Raw genomic sequence first — 18942 nt, 5'->3', positions numbered from 1 at the left:
CCTTGCCTGTCTGCCATCGATATCACAGGGCATCCGTGGTCTTCTCTCGCTTGGTCTTCTGCAATAGCCTCCTGCCCCACCCATCCGTCCTGCCCAGCATCCTGCTTCTCCTCCTGGGACACCATGCTGCAGTCATGCCAGCCTCATCTCTTTCCTCTAAGCATGCCGCATTCACTCCCACCGTGAGGACTTGGCACCAGCCGATGCTCTCGCATGGAACACACGTTCCCTAAGCCATGCCTGGCTCCTCCTTCTCATCATCTCAGTTTAACTGTCACTTCCTCAGAGGGATCTTCCCTGACAACCCAACAGCCTAGTGTGGCCACTGATCTACTCAGCCACTTTCTGATACACCACTGTTTTCGTTCACAGCTCAGCAAATGACACCTGACAGTGTTCCAGTGTATTTGTTTATCATCTCCCTCTGTGAGGGTGTAAGAGTGGGAACATAGTCTGTATCATACAGTGCTCTATTCTCTGGCACGTAGCAACTTGTGATAGTTGCCTCCAATGCTGGCTACTACTGACTCCTCCCATTCTTGTGTGCACGTGTCCAGCAAGAGGGTGGAATCTTTTCTCCTTCCCCTTGAGTGTGGACTGGCCGTGCTCTGACAAATGCAAAGGAGTGAAGAGTGCTGTGGCAGTTCTGGGCCTATATCTTAAGAAACCTGGCAGTGTCCTATTTCGCCCTAAGTCCACCATGATGGTGAGGTCAACCTGAGAACCAAGTCACAGTCACGACCAAGTGTCAAGTGTGGATGTGAAGCCATCGTGCATGTTCCAGCCACGGGTGAGCTCCAGGTGAATGCACACCTAAGCCAAAACCGTGCAGAGCAGAGAAAAACCCACCCTCCTAAGCCCTGCCCAAATGCAAGACACCTGCGCCAACGGTTGTTGCTTAAACCACTAAGTTTTAGGTTTGTGAAGCATCAGTACGTAAGTGAAGCAGAAATGCTCGGTATTTGTTAAGAATCAGCAACTGCCCACCTTCCTAGCTTTCTGTATCTACTGCCCGCTGCCCCCTGGCATTCCTTTTTTTTAAATATTTATTTTGGGGGGCGGGGATCTTCATTGCAGTGTGCGGGCTTCTCAATGCGGTGGCTTCTCTTGTTGCAGAGCACGGGCTCTAGGCACGCAGGCTTAGTAGTGTGGCTCGCGGGCTTAGTTGCTCCGCAGCATGTGGGATCTTCCTGGACCAGGGCTCGAACCCGTGTCCCCTGCGTTGGCAGGCAGATTCTTAAACACTGCACCACCAGGGAAGTCCCCCACTGGCATTCCTAACCCATCACAGAGTGATCTTCCCAAAACACAAATCTGATTGCGTTCTCCATTCCCCTAATCCCACCCCACCCCACTCACACACCCCTCACTACAAAAACAAACAAACAAAACTTCTTTTGGAAGCACAGATCCATGGACATTCTGCCTGTAACCCACATCCTTGGCCTCCTACTCAGTGTAGCATCTTCTACACACGGCCAGTTCCTTCCACACACCACAGTGCACCCCGGCACACGGGACATGATGTTCCTTTTCTTTGGCTCCCCCATAACCTCCACCCTTCTCTCTTTCTCCAGACCTCATTTTAATCATTATTTCCCCTGGAAGTCTTCCCTGAACTTCCTGACTAGGACAAGTTCCCCAACTGCAGGCTCTCAAAGCATCACATCCCTCCATTTCTTAGTCTTCATCAGAATAGCTTTTAGCAGCCCCCATCAGTCTGCCTAAGTCTGCAATTGTGTCATTTCTAGTTCTCTCCTATAAACTCAGCAAAAGACACTGTAGCTGGCACACAAGAGAAGCACAAAGATTGGGTTGGCCAAAAAGTTCGTTCGGGTTTTTCCATACCACCTCCAGGAAAAACGCAAACGAACTTTCTGGCCAACCCAATATTTGTTGGAAGAGTGAATAAATGAATCGTGTGCTCACTTGGACTGCCTACTTCAAATCCTGGCCACACACTAAGGCTGTGACCCTGGGCATGCCAGATGAATGGCCAGCCGCCTCTCTGTGCCCATCTTCCTTCATCTGGTGAAAACAGTAGCACTTACCCAATAGCCAGCTTTTCCTGAAGTTTAAATAAAATTACATGTAACAGCACTTATCCCAGCGCCTGACGCATAGCAAACATTCAATAATTAGCTGTGATTATTACATCATTTACTATCATTCCTATTTCTCACTGTAAGAAACGTCCTAAATGGGAAAGTAACAGGAGGTTTTCTCTCTGATGTTCTATCATCTTTTTTTTCCTTTCTGAGCACAGAAGCCTCGTACATTATGCTCAGCTAAGAGAGGATGGCCCATGGCATCTCACTGCCAAGCTGCCCTCCGACTAAAAATACCTAGACTGCCTCCACCATGGTCTTTACAAGAGCTGATCTCAGGAAAGCAATTAAAGTGCCAATAAATAAATTAGCAATTAAATACCCAGCCCTCCTTTCTTAAATGTCTTCTAGGTATTTAATGAGGATCACTGTTACTCTTGCCAGATATGCAAATTGATACTATTCTTCTAGAAAAGTGTGGAAACAGACATAAAATTTTCAATATACATCAATATCTATCAATCTATCTAAATTTTACATACATATACCTTTCAACCCAGCAGTTCCCATTCTAGCACTTTGCCTTATGTCAGTGCTTCTCAACTGGGGCAATTTTGTACTGCCCCCACCCCGGGGACACATGGCAACATCCAGGGATGTTTCTGGTTGTCATGCACGGGGTTGAGAAGAGGGGGGGACACATGGGGACAGACGTGCTGCTGACATCTAGTGAGTCGAGGCCAGGAAAGCCACTAAACATCCCACAATGTACAGCATAGTCTCCCACAACAAAGAGTTATCCAGACAAAAACATCCACAATGCTCCCGTTGAGAAACCCTATCCTAAGGAAATAATCAGGCAGGCTTGCAAAGATGAATACACAAGCCCGTTCAGCAGCATTATGTTTACAACTCTGTACATCCAAAGTGGGACTGGTTAAATAAACTATATATATCGACACACAGCTCTAAGGTCTTGATAATAATGCTGCCCTGTATCGACTGCCACAGAAAGATAAATATTTTTATATCTAAAAAAAATTAGGGAAAATGTAGCACGATCCTGTTAAAGCTACGATGTGCCTACATCCACCTGCCAGAGAGAGATACAATGTGAGCCACAAATGTAATTTAAAAATTTCCAGTAGATACATTTCATAAGTAAAACAGAACATATTAATTGTAAGAGTATATTTAATCCAATATATCTAAAATATTATCATTTCAATCTGTAATCAATATCTAAACTTAAGAGATTATTTTACAGTCATTTTTCAAAATCTGGTGCGGCTCTGACACTTCCAGCACGTGTCAACTGAGACTAGCCACATTTCAGCTGCTCAAGAACTGCTGCTGGTGACTGCTCACTGTATCAGACAGCCCAGGTGTATTCAGTACCAGACGGGTAACGAGAGACATGTTTAGAAGGAATGTCTCTAAGATGGTCCAAGTCCCGATCCTGGGGGGTGAATGTGCAGTAATGTTTACTTACTTCTGTTTTTCTTACTGTCCCTTGTTATGTTAATTACCATGTCTAAGTCCAGAGGAAAAAAAAAATCACGCTGTATGGAAGTTGATGGAACAGAGAGAGGAGACCGCTTGTCGGGTTTCATGAACACGGGGCTGCCCTCTCACGATCACTTCCCGAGTCCTTGGTGAAAAGGATGTATTCTGGAGTTTTTTCAGAGAAAGGGCTTGCTGCCACCTCCCCTGCGTGCACATGTATGCGTGTACACACACACACATGCACTCCTTGGCATAACAGCAGGGTTAAGGTCATTCCAGCCAAGTGTATCCCAAACAGCCAACCCTCAGCTCCCTCAAAACACATCTAAGTACTGGGAAAGTTCACTTTCTTCCAGATAGACAGGCATTCCTGCTCCCTGCCCTGCACACTTCCTTCCTTCCCTCCCTCCCTGCCTCCCAGTCTCTGTCTCTCTCACTGGCCACGGACACAGTGAACACTCAGGGCAGCGTCTACCCAGGTTCCTCAGTGTGAAGTGCTGGGGACACATGCTAAGGCCCCTTTAACACAGTCTCCATGTATAAGGGCAACAATAAAATCATGCCAGAGCCAACGAACCCCATGCACAGCCCTCGAAAACCTTTTCACACTGTTTTAGTCACAAGGTTTAGGTTTCAAAAAGCGTGTGGGTCCCAGATCTGTCCATGTGAACTCAGGAGCATCTGGGTGTCCGTGGCCTGGACTTTTACAACTGCAGCACTCAGACTGAAGCTGCAACGACGCTCACAGGAGATACTTCAAATCTGCAAAAATGAGGCAAGTGGATCTCTCTGGGTGGCCCCACTCCTTACCTATGGATGACAGCTGGGGGATGAGAAGGAGAGGAAGATGATTTAGAAGTATATGCTATCCTGGGGACTTCCCTGGTGGCACAGTGGTTAAGAATCGGCCTGCCAATGCAGGGGACATGGGTTCGAGCCCTGGTCTGGGAAGATGCCACTTGATGCGGAACAACTAAGCCCATGTGCCACAACTACTGAGCCTGCGTTCTAGAGCCCACTAGCCACAACTATTGAGCCCATGTGCCACAATTACTGAACCCGTGCACCTAGAGCCTGTGCTCTGCAACAAGAGAAGCCACTGCACTGAGAAGCCAGTGTACCACAATGAAGAGTAGCTCCTGCTTGCCACAACTAGAGAAAGCCCACACAGAGCAATGAAGATCCAACACAGCCAAAAAAATAAAGAGGGAAAGAGAGAGAGACAGACAGAAAGAAAGGAAGAAAATACTACCCTGAAAAACTCAGAAACCATTTCTTTCTACTTAGGATCTTCAAGTTTTTGTTTTGGTTCTCTCTTTGGGCCTGGGGAGGGTATTAGGAAGCCATTTCATTCCTGTTTTCGCTAGGCTCCCTGATAAAAATGGCCATTTAAAAATATTTTCACTATCTTTAAAATTAATCAATAGTAAAAGTCACTAACATACTTACAGATCTACTATATTCCACGCACTGTGCTAAGAGTAAAAAGAGCTGACATTATTGAGCGCTCGCTGTATACGAAGTGTTGCTCTAAGCACTTTTGACTTGGAATCACTCAGTTAATCTTTCAACTACCTCAAAGAGGAGGTACTACTTTAGTCCCTTTTTTTTTTTTCTCCCCTCTTCTTAGATAAGGAAAGAAAGGCTTGGAGATATTGGGTTACTTCCTCAACATCACAAGGCTGGAAAGTAGCAGCTCAGGGCCTCCAACACAGAACTCTAAACAGGAACACTTAACCAAACTGTTCTTTCTGTGATCTTCTCCACACACCTAGGAGATGGGCCTTTCAATGTCCCTGTGTCACAGATGGGGATCACTGAGCGAGCAAGTCAAAAACAGGCCCTGGAACTGACACATTCCAAGTCAGATGCAGCCTCCCCTAAGCCACACCTCTCTGGTGGCAGGCGCAGGACACACTGGTCCAAAACAATGAGCTACCCCTTCATCATCTGGCATCAGAAATGTTTATTTTTCCATTAGAAACCGGTCATATTTTGAAAAGGTGGTGACAGGAACCAGGCAAGTACACAGACAGGAGCACGGTTTCCAAGCGCATTCTGGGGAGAGGGGAAAGCCAAAGAGGGGGCCCAGTGTGGTCCTGGCCTAGGGGTCTGCTTGCCCTCCATCAGCGCTAAGCTCGGGAAATCTCAGTGAGGACTGAGAAAGCGAGAGGAAGTGCTCTTTCCACATATATATATGTATGTATGTATGTATTTTAATCCTTAGGTTCAGGGTTGATGAGAGTCAGCTGGTTGGGCTTACAGACTAACAGAGCCAACACTGGGATGGGGGCGGGGGGGGGGGGGCAGTGTAACTGCCAGTGCCCCCACATCCTCTGGAGTGCAACCTTCAGCAACACCCCTACTAAACTGATGGAAATGGGAGGTGCTCCCTGAAGCCCATGGGGCTGTCCCCAGGGGCTCACTGTTTAGCTGGACAAGCCGTGCTTCTCTCAAAGCTTCTGGAAGCGTGTAGCTGCAAGACACTAGCTCAGTGGGTAAAAGAGCTAAAAGACATACAGAGACGCGTCCCAGGCTGGGCAGCACAGGCCCTCTCCCCTGGGTGATAAGGAGGCTAGAGATGGAACCTAGCTGAACACTGGTTTTTCTCTTTGTGTTTTTTACTTTGAGATGCTGATGATAACAGAGCTTTAGAGGAAACGATAAGATGTGCAGCAGCTAGTTGCTCTTATTGTGCTAAGTGCTGTATGTCCATTTGTCCACACCATAAAGCAATGAGGTACATCCACCTCATTTGCAGAAGAGCCTCTCTTTTTTTGTTTGCTAAATATTCCCTGCGGCCCCAAACAGTGCCAGGAACAAGTAAGCACTCAATAATTATTTTACTGAATAAAGGAGTAAGTTTAAAGCATCAAGGTTTTTGAAAAGCTTGTGAGCCCCAGATCTCTCCATGGGATTTCAGGAGCATCAGAATGCCAATGGTCTTAGCACTCAGATCTAAGCTGCAAGGTAGCACTCAGTGAATTTACTCTGTAAATTCTGGTGTAAGAACCAATGGTCAAGTAACCTCCCAATGATGGGATCCCTTCTCTAGCTGCCCAGCACCTTGGATCCCCCCATCCCCACTCCTCCAAACCCTGGTTGCTCCCCAAATTATGAAAACTTAAAAGAAGCAATATAAACAGCCTCAAAAAACAAAACTTCTGGACTTCATTTGTAATGAAAGAATTGAATTGAACAAGAAAAAATTAAATACACTTTTTTTTCTCTGTGACTTAAGTGATGATAAAAAATGATAAAACTCAGTGTTGGCAAAGTTGAGGTGAAATAAACATTCTCATTCAGTATTGACAGAAGCATAAATTGGTGCATTTGGAAAAGTACAATGACAACATGTAAGAAAAATCTATAAATGAATTCCATAATTTTTCTTCTAGAAATTTCCCCCTATAGAATATATCTAAAGAAAAGGAAACTGATAAACGTTTGTGCACAGATATGCCCACTGCAACACAGCATAGAAAAACTGGAAACAACTCCCACAATCAACACTGAAGAAGGATTAAATTTTATTATACCAAAAAATGATGTAGTATGCAGTCACTTATGATGCCTTTATGACACAGGAAAATGCTTGCCATGTAATGTTAAATTTAAAAAAACAGATGCACAATTCTATATACTGTATGACTGCAACTTTGTTAAATATGTGAACATCCAATGAAAAAAGAATTGAAGAAAATATATGTTAGTCCTGGGGTCAGGATTCTAGAGTATTTTTACTTTATTGTTTGATCTTTCCTATATTTTCAAATTCCCTATAATGAGCTGGTTTTCATACTTGTAATCAGAAAAAAAATGGAGTTCACAAGAATTTCCTATTCTATGCTGTATTACTAATAACGTTATAAGAACTAATCTAATGAAATTACATGACTCTTCCAGATGACAATTCCCTATTGGTCTTCACATGTTTTCATCCCACATAAGGAAATAAAGAGAGATGTCATTCCAGAACTAGGGGGAATGACACTTTGGAGCTAAGAAATTCCAGTCATTTACACAGTGTGCACCTCAACAACAATGGCCAACATACCTTATTACCCTTTTTTTGTGTCTCAGTCCTTGGAAAAACACGTCACATGGGAGTGGCACACTGGGATGAATCAGTCAGATGAGGACAGAGTGGACACCTAAATTAAATGCTATGTAAAATACTCAACTATTTAAAAAATGCACAGTAGTTGTCAACTGGCAGAAACGTGTTAACATTACACACATCTTCATTAAATATCCTTGTTAAAAAAAATCAGGCTTCACAAGCCTCTGAGACAGCTTCCTCCACAAGAGGGAAGATGGCAGTATCAAGCAGTATCAGCAGTATTTCGTCTTGTGAAACTGAAAACCACAGCCACAGAAAGATAGAGAAAATGAAAAAGCAGAGGACTTTGTACCAGATGAAGGGACAGGATAAAAACCCAGAAAAACAACTAAATGAAGAGGAGATAGGCACCCTTACAGAAAAAGAATTCAGAATGATGATGGTGAAGATGATTCAGGACTTTGAAAAAAGACTGGATGCAAAGATCGAAAAGTTTACCAAAGACCTAGAAGAATTAAAGAGCAAACAAACAGAGATGTGCAACACAATAACTGAAATGAAAAATACACTAGAAGGAACCAACAGCAGATTAACTGAGGCAGAAGGACAAATAAGTGACCTGGAAGACAGAATGGTGAAAATTACTGATGCGGAAAAGAATAAGGAAAAAAGAATGAAAAGAACTGAAGACAGCCTAAGAGACCTTTGGGACAATGCTAAACGCACCAACATTTGCATTATAGGGGTCCCAGAAGGAGAAGAGAGAGAGAAAGGACCCGAGAAAATACTGGAAGAGATTATAGTTGAAAACATCCCTAACATGGGAAAGGAAATAGCTACCCAAGTCCAGGAAGTGCAGAGAGTCCCAGGCAGGATAAATCCAAGGAGAAACACGCCAAGACATATAGTAGTCAAACTGACAAAAATTAAAGGCAGAGAAAAGTTATTAAAAGCAACAAGGGAAAAATGACAAAGAACATACAAGGGAACTCCCATCAGGTTAACAGCTGATTTCTCAGCAGAAACTCTGCAAGCCAGAAGGGAGTGGCGTGATATATTTCAAGTGATGAAAGGGAAGAACCTACAACCAAGAAAACTCTACCCAGCAAGGATCTCATTCAGATTCGACGGAGAAATCAAAAGCTTTACACAGAAGCAACAGCTAAGAGAATTCAGCACCACCAAACCAGCCCTACAACAAGCGCTAAAGGAACTTCTCTAAGCAGGAAACATAAGAGAAGAAAAGGACCTACAAAAACAAAAACAAAACAATTAAGGAAATGGTAATAGGAACATACATATCAATAATTACCTTGAATGTAAACGGACTAAATGCACCCACCAAAAGACACAGACTGGCAGAATGGATACAAAAACCAGACCCATATATATGCTGTCTACAAGAGACCCACTTCAGACCTAGGGACACATACAGACGGAAAGTGAGGGGATGGAAAAAGATATTCCATGCAGATGGAAATCAAAAGAAAGCTGGAGTAGCGATATATCAAAGAGACTTCAAAATAAAAAATGTTACAAGAGGCAAGAAAGGACACTATATAAAGATCAAGGTAGGGGAAACTGAGAAGAAGCGAGAGAGTATCACAGACATATATATACTACCAACTGTAAAATAGTCAGTGGGAAGTTGTTGTATAACAAAGGGAGTCCAACTCGAGGATGGAAGATGCCTTAGAGGACTGGGGCAGGGAGGGTGGGGGGGACTCAAGGAGGGGGGCGTCAAGGAAGGGAGGGAATATGGGGATATGTGTATAAAAACAGTTGATTGAACCTGGTGTACCCCCAAAAAAATAAAATAAAAAAAAAAAAAAAAAAAAAAAGATCAAGGGATCCATCCAAGAAGAGGAGATAACTTATATGCACCCAATATAGGAGCACCTCAATACGTAAGGTAAATGCTATCAACTATGAAAGAGGAAATGCAAGGCAGAAATAGAGACACAGATGTAGAGAACAAACACATGGACACCAAGTGGGGAAAGTGGGGAGGGTTGGGGGGGATGAATTGGGAGATTGGGATACCAAATTGTACACTCTAAATATATGCTGTTTATTGTCTGTTAACTGTATCTCAATAAAAGTTCTTAAAAAAAAATCAGGCTTCAGAGGAAGGAGAAAGACAGAGAGGGAGAGAGGAAGGGACGAGGAGGGACAAAGAGGAAGAGAAGAAAGAAGAGGAGGCAGAAGAGGAGGAAAAGGAAAGAAGACAAGGAAGGGGAAGGGGAGGGAGGAAGGAGGAAGAGGAGAAAGGGAGGCAGAAGGAGGAAAAGAAGATTTAGAAGCTTGAGCAGCAGGGAAGGAGGAAATGAAGGAGGAAGGGAAAGTGAAAAGTGGGCATTTTTCTGAAATGAACATATTTAGATGATGCTTTTCATATTTAATATTTTTAAACACTTGTAAATGGTGTAATTTCCTTTAACATAGTTGGAAAAAGGAGAACACATTGGAAACGAAACTTTAAAAAGGCCATCTATATAAAAAAAGTACATTTTGGTTTTCATCAGGTCTATTTTTTTAACAGTGAACTTTTTAATAGTGAAATTTTAATATTTCCACTTGTTTTTGATATTATATCATAAAAGGAAGGAAGAGGTATATTACAAGAGACAGGGACTCCCAACACAGACGGCTAAAATTACGTGGCGGCCAGGGGAACGTCTTTTTCCTTTTCTGGGTCTCAGTTTCACCTTTAGTAACTTACAAGGAATGGATCAGGGAAGCTAACTTTCCTTGGTTCTCTCTGATGTTATAAATCTAAAGATACTTCACTGAGTGGCCATTTGGAGATTTTAGAATGAGATAGGGGAACGGCCGCAGATAATAAGGGTACACAGCTCAATTTTAAACACATCGCAAACCCCCCAGGAAATCAATAAATATGTGTTGCCTAAACAATTAATGACAATACCGCTGAGGTATCGCATGCAAGAAAACTTAAATTTTATACTCTAAAAGCTGTAAAGACATTTGAGTTTTCCAGGGTAAACTGACCGAAACTCAACCAAAGTAAAATTTGGAGACGCAAATGCAGACAAAGCAAATTAATGGCTTTCTCTGGGAAAAGAGAAGGAGGGATGTTTGGGATGACACAAAGAGAGGATGGATGGCTGTTCGTTGCAATGACGCAAAGTTCCCTGCTCCCGTGCTGAAAATCAAGTTGAGGAAGTGGGAAAGTATCAAGAGACAATTCAGATCAGAAAAGAAAAAAACCGAGCAACTTAAAGTCCAGAAATTGTGAAATCAAAGTTAACGCAAAGTGTACCTCACCTCATTATGGAAAATGCAAACAATCAACGCCAGGGGTTGATTTTATGTGCCTCAAATGAACATTACCGTTACTTAAAAATAGAGGGAGAAACTGCGTGATAACTTAAAATACCAACATCATATTTATAAAACTAATTCAAGAGACTGGGCTATCCTGAGATGTCCTACGCAGGCATACTGGCCATCATTAGTAACTGGAGGGAATCAGAAGACCCATGGTTGCAGGAATAGATAACATGACAATGGAAGTCACCAAGGGACACTAAAAATAAGACCGAGATATAATAGTGATAACTTGGGAAAATACTCATGATATTTTAAGGGTAAAAGCAGGAAACAAAACAGTATATACAGTTCAAGTACATATAAACAAATCCATATATACAAAACACTGGCAGGATGCAGATAAAATGTTGAACTATTTAGGTGGGGTCACCAGTGAAATTTTTCTTCCTACGTTTTCTTCCTATCTTTTCAGGCTCTTCTAATTTCTCTGAATGTCATTTTATGCTGAAAAAATATTAAGAAGTACATTTATCATCTTCCACAAAAAGGGGATATTCTTACCTCACCCCATACCGCCTTAATGGTATTTCATATCTAAATAGAAACAATGTACGTTTTTCATTACTTTACCTACAATTTCCTAGACTCTCGAAGATTTGGGATCAGCCTAGAAATCTCGAAAATGTTCAACTGTTTCAGAAATTTTGAATGTGCCAGAATCTTTGATGCTCTTAGTTAATTTGAAAGACAGATGAACTCATCAAAGACTACCTATATTAGTTTAAGGTAAAGGTGATAGACTTATGTGTGGCTCAAGCACCAGCTAGTACTTTACTAATCTAGAGATCAGGTTAACCACACCAAGCCATGATGTGCTTTAGATGATTAAAGACAACATATTTTAAGTTTGAGATGTAAATATACATCCCCCTTTACCCCTGCCTTTTATTTATATTTAATACCCAAACTACTGGATTACAGAATGAATTGCAAGGGGCAAAATGCACAGGATTCCACCATGTAACAGTGAGTTTTTCTCTGATCACTTTCCACAGGCTGTCCCGTGACCTCAAGGTTAAAGTTAGACCCTGTCTGTGTGGGCCTGCAAGAGGTGGAGGCACATGCGATGACCTTAACAAATAAGAGTACTGAACAGGCACTACTCCTGGAAAAAATCATTCCAGTTGCCTAATTTCCATAAGCAGACAGGTAGTCGTATAAAGCCAGCAGCAAGATTCAACCGTTTTTGACTCCTGTTAAGGTTATCGACGACTTTCATGTTGAGAGACCCAATGGTCAGTTCTTTGCCGTCATCCATTTTGACCTCTGAGCAGCACTGGATACAAGTGCCAACACTCTCCTCCTCTAAACAGCGTCCTCAATGGGCTTCCAGTTCTCCAGAGTCCAAGAGATTTCCTCCCATCTTTGACCCCTCCTCCGTGTCTTGTGATCAAACCTCTTAATGGCATTGGCTTCAGAACCCACATCTTGGAGCCCTACTCTTCTTTATCGACACCACTGCCCCCTTGATGAGCTCATCTAGGTTCATGCCTTTACTTATTACTTATGTTCTTATAAAGCCTCAATGTATAGCCCTAGCTAAAACATTTCTAGACCCACATAACCAAATGCCCACCTGACATCTCAATCTGGGTGAGTAATGAACAGCTCAAGCCTCACACGTCTACAACTATATTCCTGATCTCCCCTGCTTTCCTCATCCACTCTCGACAAAGATGCTTGGCTTGACCAAACTTCAATCAGACTCCTGAACCCATCTGTGCACTTCCTTGTCAAGCTGAGTTTTAGCAAGAACCCTGCTAAGTCAGTTTAACCAGATCCCACTCACCTTTTTTTTTTTTAATTTTATGTATTTATTTATTATTTTTGGGGGGGTATACCAAGTTCAATCATCTGTTTTTATACACATATCCCCATATTCCCTTTGATATCACATCACCCTTGATATCTGATGGGGTTCCTCGCCCTCCACCATCCCCTGGGTGATATGCGGCCACCTGAGCTTGTCTTCAGCAAGAACCTGGTTAGATCATTTTAGCCAGAATCCCACCCTTACGCCTGATGGTTCCTTCCAGAAACTTTCCATCTACTGACCCCCCCACTCTGGTCGTTGGTTGTAAATTCTCACTTGCCCATGTTGTATCTGGAGATGAGCTCAATCTCTCCTCCCTCCTACACCATCCCACTGCAGTGGTCCCTACACCTATCATGAAGGTCCCGAAAAACATCTGCACTACCATCTTTATTTACATAATTTTTATATAAATAATCTTTTCCTGTAACACCTTCAATCCTGCTCCCATCTATTCCAAACTCCACATCTATTCCACCAGGAAATCCTTGACTTCTACCCACAGATAAGTTCCAAATTCAGCTACCAAACTAAATGTGTTAACATTTAAGAAATCCCCTGCCACCTCTTACCGTGTCCTGATCCTGGCCGTCATCACATCTCCCTGGGATTATTACAGTGGACTCCTAACCCGTGTCCCTGCCTATCACCTCACCCACCCCCCGGTCCACTTTCAAAACAGCGTCCAGAGTGATCCATTTAAGGCGTCACTCAGATCATGTCCCATCTCGCAGCCCATCCACGGCTCCCTACTTCACTAAGAGACTAAGAGTCCAAAGAGCCTTGACGCCCTACTAGGTCTGGCCCTGTTACTTTCTGGCTTTGTCCACTGCTACTCTCCCCCTTGGATGACTCTGCTTTGGCCACAGTGGCCAACTTACTCTTTTCAGAACATGCCTTACCTTTGCTCAAATGCCTGTGCTTCAGTCAGACTTACTACCTACAGGTGCAACCCCTTTCCTCTGACAGCTTGGCCTCCCTTATCTGCCTACAGTTTCTCCACCACACCTATCACATCCTATTTATTTTTTGCGTTTCCCTACCTGTTCACACCCCCTAGAGACACGAGCAGAGGTCTTGTTGCTGTGTTATTCACTGCTCTATTCCCCATCAGCTTGAGCAAAACTGCCCACTAGAAATGCAATGCCTACCACATATATAATTATAACCACAATGGAAAAAGTCACAAGAAACCTTGAAATTAATTTTAATATTTTACTTAATCCAATATATCCAAACGATGCTTATTTTAATGTCATCAATAACAAAGAATGATTCAAATATTGCACATGCTTTTTTCCATACCAAGTCTTCAAAAGGCTTTGTGGATTTTAAGCTTACAGCATATAAGTTTGGGCTAACCACATTTCAAGGGCTCAAGAGTCACATGTGGTCAGTGGTTTCAATATCGGACAGGACAGGTCTCTTCTACTCTTTTTCTACTCTGTTGTATACTTATTCTATTTTTTTTTTTAATTCTTGGGCACAGCCCACTGAACTGATTTCTTCACCCATGAATGGGTCCCAATGGGCACTTTGAATATCACTGCTCTAAATAAGCTTTAAAGAATGTCACCAGTAACAAATGGATTTTAGGACATGTCCTCTGGCCTCCAGGGACTGCTCAGGATCCTTTGAAAGAGAAAGACTTCCAGAAAAGAGAGGCCTGGAGGAAAGGGGGAGGAAGTGAAGACCCACGCCAGTCCATGAACTGAAATCATCACAGTCCACCCGATGATGGAAAAAATTTTTTAATTCAAAGGTAATTTTAAATAATTCACTCTACTGTCAGATAATTCACAAAATATCTCCTTACCTTTAATTATATACCATACACATGCTAACATACAAGATTCAAGGGAAAATCTGCATGATCCTTACACTTCAAAAAAAACTCACCTGAATAGAGCAGAAGGGCTGCAAGTTTTTCATTTTTCTCTCCCCTCACTCCCAACCCATGCAAAGGCCATGGAAGTACAATAGTTCAGATCAGGGGCAGAGAAGTATAAACTTAAATGATTAATCTCATTTTCTAATTATGAAAGCCCTACCCTCACCAACAGACTTTTTAAAAGATATCATCAACTTCAAATTCAAACTCAGCCCCCGGGCAGAAGGTGTCAACTTTTAAAACGGACTCAAAATAAGGATTCTACCATTGGTATACCATTTGCTCCTTTCAATGGTTACTAGATACTAGCAAGTATGCAGTCCAGGTTATCAGAGGTGTGCTACCCTAAACAGAGTTTTCGTTTTTTTTTATGTTTTTGAGCTTCAGATTTTCTCTGAGATTTCTGAATTGCCAAAGAAAGGCAATACTTCCGAAAATGCTCAAGGTGGGTAGTTTGAATATGTGTGCCCTTGGCAGATGGAAGAGCAAAAACGTCATTGAAAAAAGATGACTAAAACCATTTGTTATTTGTGTTTTTGACTGTTCGCTGCGCAAAATATGGCTACTTGATAATTGTTGCAAATATTGTCTTTACTACAAAACATGCCTTCATGTACATTTCAACAAGTGACTTCTGCTTGAAAACGAACTCTATTGAGCATATTTCTCTGGAAATCAATATTTAAAAATTTTTTTTCTTTGAAACGAACATTCAAGAGAGACAGCTCTTGTTTACAGAGTTACTTAGTTTAGCATTATGGTTAACAATGTTTAAAAACAGCTAACTTAAAATGCAAACATTTAAATTCTGAAGTTTAACTGTTGGGAGGCCAAGTCTATTTCTATGGAAATATAAACAACATGAAAACGGTAATTTTTCCCCCAATTTCATCCCTTCTGAGAATATCTCAAGCCACCATTTTGCTGGATTTAGAAGTTAAAACTCATACAACTCTGAGGTTGTAAGACAGTTACAAATTTAAACGCTTTGGATAAACTATGAAGACATCATGCTAAGGGAAAGGAGTCAGTCACAAAAAACCACATAATGTACGACTCCATTTCTGTGAAATATCCAGAAGAGGTAATACTCTACAGACAGAAAGTAGATTCGTGGTCGCCAGGCGCTGGGTTGAGGGGAGTAACTGCCAATGGCTATGGGATCTCTCTCTGAAGTGATGAAAATGTTCTAAGACTAGACTATGATGATGGTGACAAACTCTGTGAATACACTAAAAACCACTGAACAGTACGCTTCAGATGAGTGAATTGTATTGTGTGTAAATTACATGTCAATGAAGCTATTACCAAAAAAATTTAACACGCCTAATAACATCCACAGCAACACTGGTATGAAAGATACAAGGACATCAAGTTAGTCTAACATAGCTTTCACATTATGCTAAAATACCTAAATCCCTGACACCCTGGTCTCCCTGTTAGAGACCACCTTCTCATAGCAACCAGTCTCTGCCCTTGCAAATCCCTGTCACCGTCATCATTCAAAATGTCTGTCTTCCGCTTTACAACATAAACTCTAGGAGGACAGGGACGGTATCCTTCTTATGTAGCGCTACGATCCAAGCAGCTAGCACACAATCATCAACAAATATCTGCAGTAAGAATTAATGTATATATGTATGTAGTATGTACACCTGAATGTACATATGAATGAATGAATGAATGAATGAATGAATGAAATCACTGGATTGGGGCAATTCACCCAATCAAGTTGTTGGTGTCCTACCTGTCCCCTTAAATCTGTTCTCCAATTCTCCCGTCATGCTCCTACCCAGCTACAGACATTTCCCAGCAGCCGCTGCAGCTTCTTGTGAAATGATCATAATCTTACCAATTAAACGTCAATGGATGTGATGTGTGCAATTTTTAAATCATTTACTTCAAAGAGAATTGCTTGCCTCGGACTTCACTGTATTTCAACCATGTAGATAAGGACAAAGGTCCAAAGTAGGGAAGCACAAAAGAAAAAGAACCCATCCAGTCAAGCTAGACTGGCCAGATTATTAGATGAGACAGGGAAGTAAACTTCTATTTGATTTAAGCCATTGTATGTTGGAGTCTTTATGTTGTATCAGCCCAGTCTCAACCCTGACTGTTACAACTCAGGCAGGGGTATAAGAGTGTGAAGGGGAGGCAGGATGAAATTCAAGGCTTAACTAATCTGATTGACTAGTCATTTCAGCCAATGTGGTCAGCTGGTAGCTCAATGAAAACACTCTTTTCCAGTGTCTTTATAACAACTTCATGAATAGCCAAATAATTCAAATGCTCAGTGCTATAAAGAGGTCATTTTAAATGGATTTAACACAGAATACTGTTGTCACTGAGTAAACATTTAAATCACATAAATATACACTTTCAAAAGAACTGATGAATATATTTTAAATAGCCGGATAGCTATTTTCAACTTTATTTGTAACCAAGAAATAATTTATAACATGTAAGACACAATGAGCAAAGCCTATAAAGGCACCTAACAAAAAAATAGCTCAAAGGGGAGGGTGGGTGAAAAATTGCAATGATCACACTTTCTTTTAGACTGTTTTCTAACTTTCTCATAAACAAGTGGACTATAAAACTGAACACAAAATATGAAGCCTGAAGATAACCGATGCTTAAAAATAACCATTTAATTGTAACCTACAGGGGCTTGATGATTAGCATCAGCTACTCCCAGTGCGATTCAGACAATGAATTCACAAATTGGACTTGAAGTTTTAGCAAAAATCGATGTGGGTGAATTGCAAATGTTTGAGGGAAGCAGGGAAAAAATGTCATTGAAACCTATATTAAACCATCAAACCAAGGCAGCCACAACAGAATGACATCAGTATAATTGTGACCAGAGCAAGTTGTCTTCTGAGCTCCAGTCTTGACATTTTACATGGCCTGGGATAAGTTACTAATCATTGATGTGACCAGTGTCCCAGTTTGTAACAAGTGGGGATTATAATAATTACCAGCTACCTCAGGAATGCCAGCAACCAGACACATTTTATAGTGTTCACATCTACTTGGAAGAAATTGTTATATCAGTACTAAGTATGATGACTGTTATTTATGATCCTGCAGACCTCTGAATCTAACGCTGAAAAATGGCTTCATCTGGTTTTCAGAATTTGCCTAGCCACTTCCATGCACATAACCAGTTGTTCCCAGAGTGCCAATGTCGGCACATTTATTTGCATTTATGCTGACTGCTAATGATTCCCAGATTTCAAATGTGAGCATGGCACTGACTGAGGGCTGCTGCTGGCATCTACAGTCTACATCGCCCGTGTACTGTGGAAGAGAGTGCTGGTTTCTTGACTGTTGCTGGACAGCACGGTCTCTTTGCTTAAGATGTATTCACTGGGAAGAAACATTCTGCATTCTATCCAATTTATACATTTTTTTTCAGATTTATATTTTTAACAAAATTTTTTCCTTTATATATTACGAGATCAAGATATGTGAGGATTCGTTTCGAAGGCTCCTTGAGTTTGTTAAAAGGTAAAAAAGTACATGTAACTTATTTACCCTTATATCTTATTTCTTAAAAAAATGGAAAAGGGAGTCAAAACATACATGGAGTTAATACTGTAGAAAACAGTTAAATGATAAAATGTTAATTGGGAGTAGGACAAATGAAGTTGACTTAAAAATAGACTACCAACAACAAAAAGTTGAAGTTGTTGGAAAAGACTACTGAGATTAAGCAAAAACCCTTACTCTGAGATTCCTAGCAGTCAAGACAAAAAGAAAAATTAGATGAACTTGTTGTTCAGCTTCTTTGTTTTATTAAAGGAGGTATCAGAAGGACAACATTTTTCTATGCTCCTGAAATTTGACAAGGGGTTCCTGATTTGCAGGATAGTGTATGACATAATACACCATGTTCTTGACAGTAATTACAAAAAAGCATTTATTCTTCCCATGGGCTACCTTTCTTAGTCAACAGTAATGACAAATTCCTGGAAACTTTTTTTTCCCAAACTTGCCCTTGACTCAAGATATCTTTAACAATATCATGGAATTGGGAAAAATCATACCGCACAAATTCAAACATTTTTCAGGTCATGGGTGTAAGCACGTTCATCATAAAGACATCAGTCAGAAGAAAAATAATTTTTATGCTTACAGGAGATTCCAAAAAAACCCCACCACCACCACCACCACCAAAAACCTACTAGTTATGCCCATTTCTGGAGCTGTAGGGATAATGCAGCTCTCAAGCTGAATATTTCATCTTTTCAACCACTATTTC

At 41.5% G+C, this 18942-nt stretch overlaps 1 protein-coding gene across 7 annotated transcripts in view; it reads right to left on the bottom strand.

Moving 5' to 3' along the window:
- The window catches only part of FOXP1 (forkhead box P1), a 595386-nt gene that overhangs the window by 302042 nt on the left and 274402 nt on the right, over positions 1-18942 (bottom strand). The gene's annotated exons all lie outside the window — the stretch shown is intronic.

This window comes from Hippopotamus amphibius, chromosome 13, assembly GCF_030028045.1.
Source record: "Hippopotamus amphibius kiboko isolate mHipAmp2 chromosome 13, mHipAmp2.hap2, whole genome shotgun sequence".
NCBI lineage: Eukaryota > Metazoa > Chordata > Mammalia > Artiodactyla > Hippopotamidae > Hippopotamus > Hippopotamus amphibius.
Note: the sequence above shows the minus strand (reverse complement) of the source record. Positions and strands in the feature narration are given on the sequence as shown.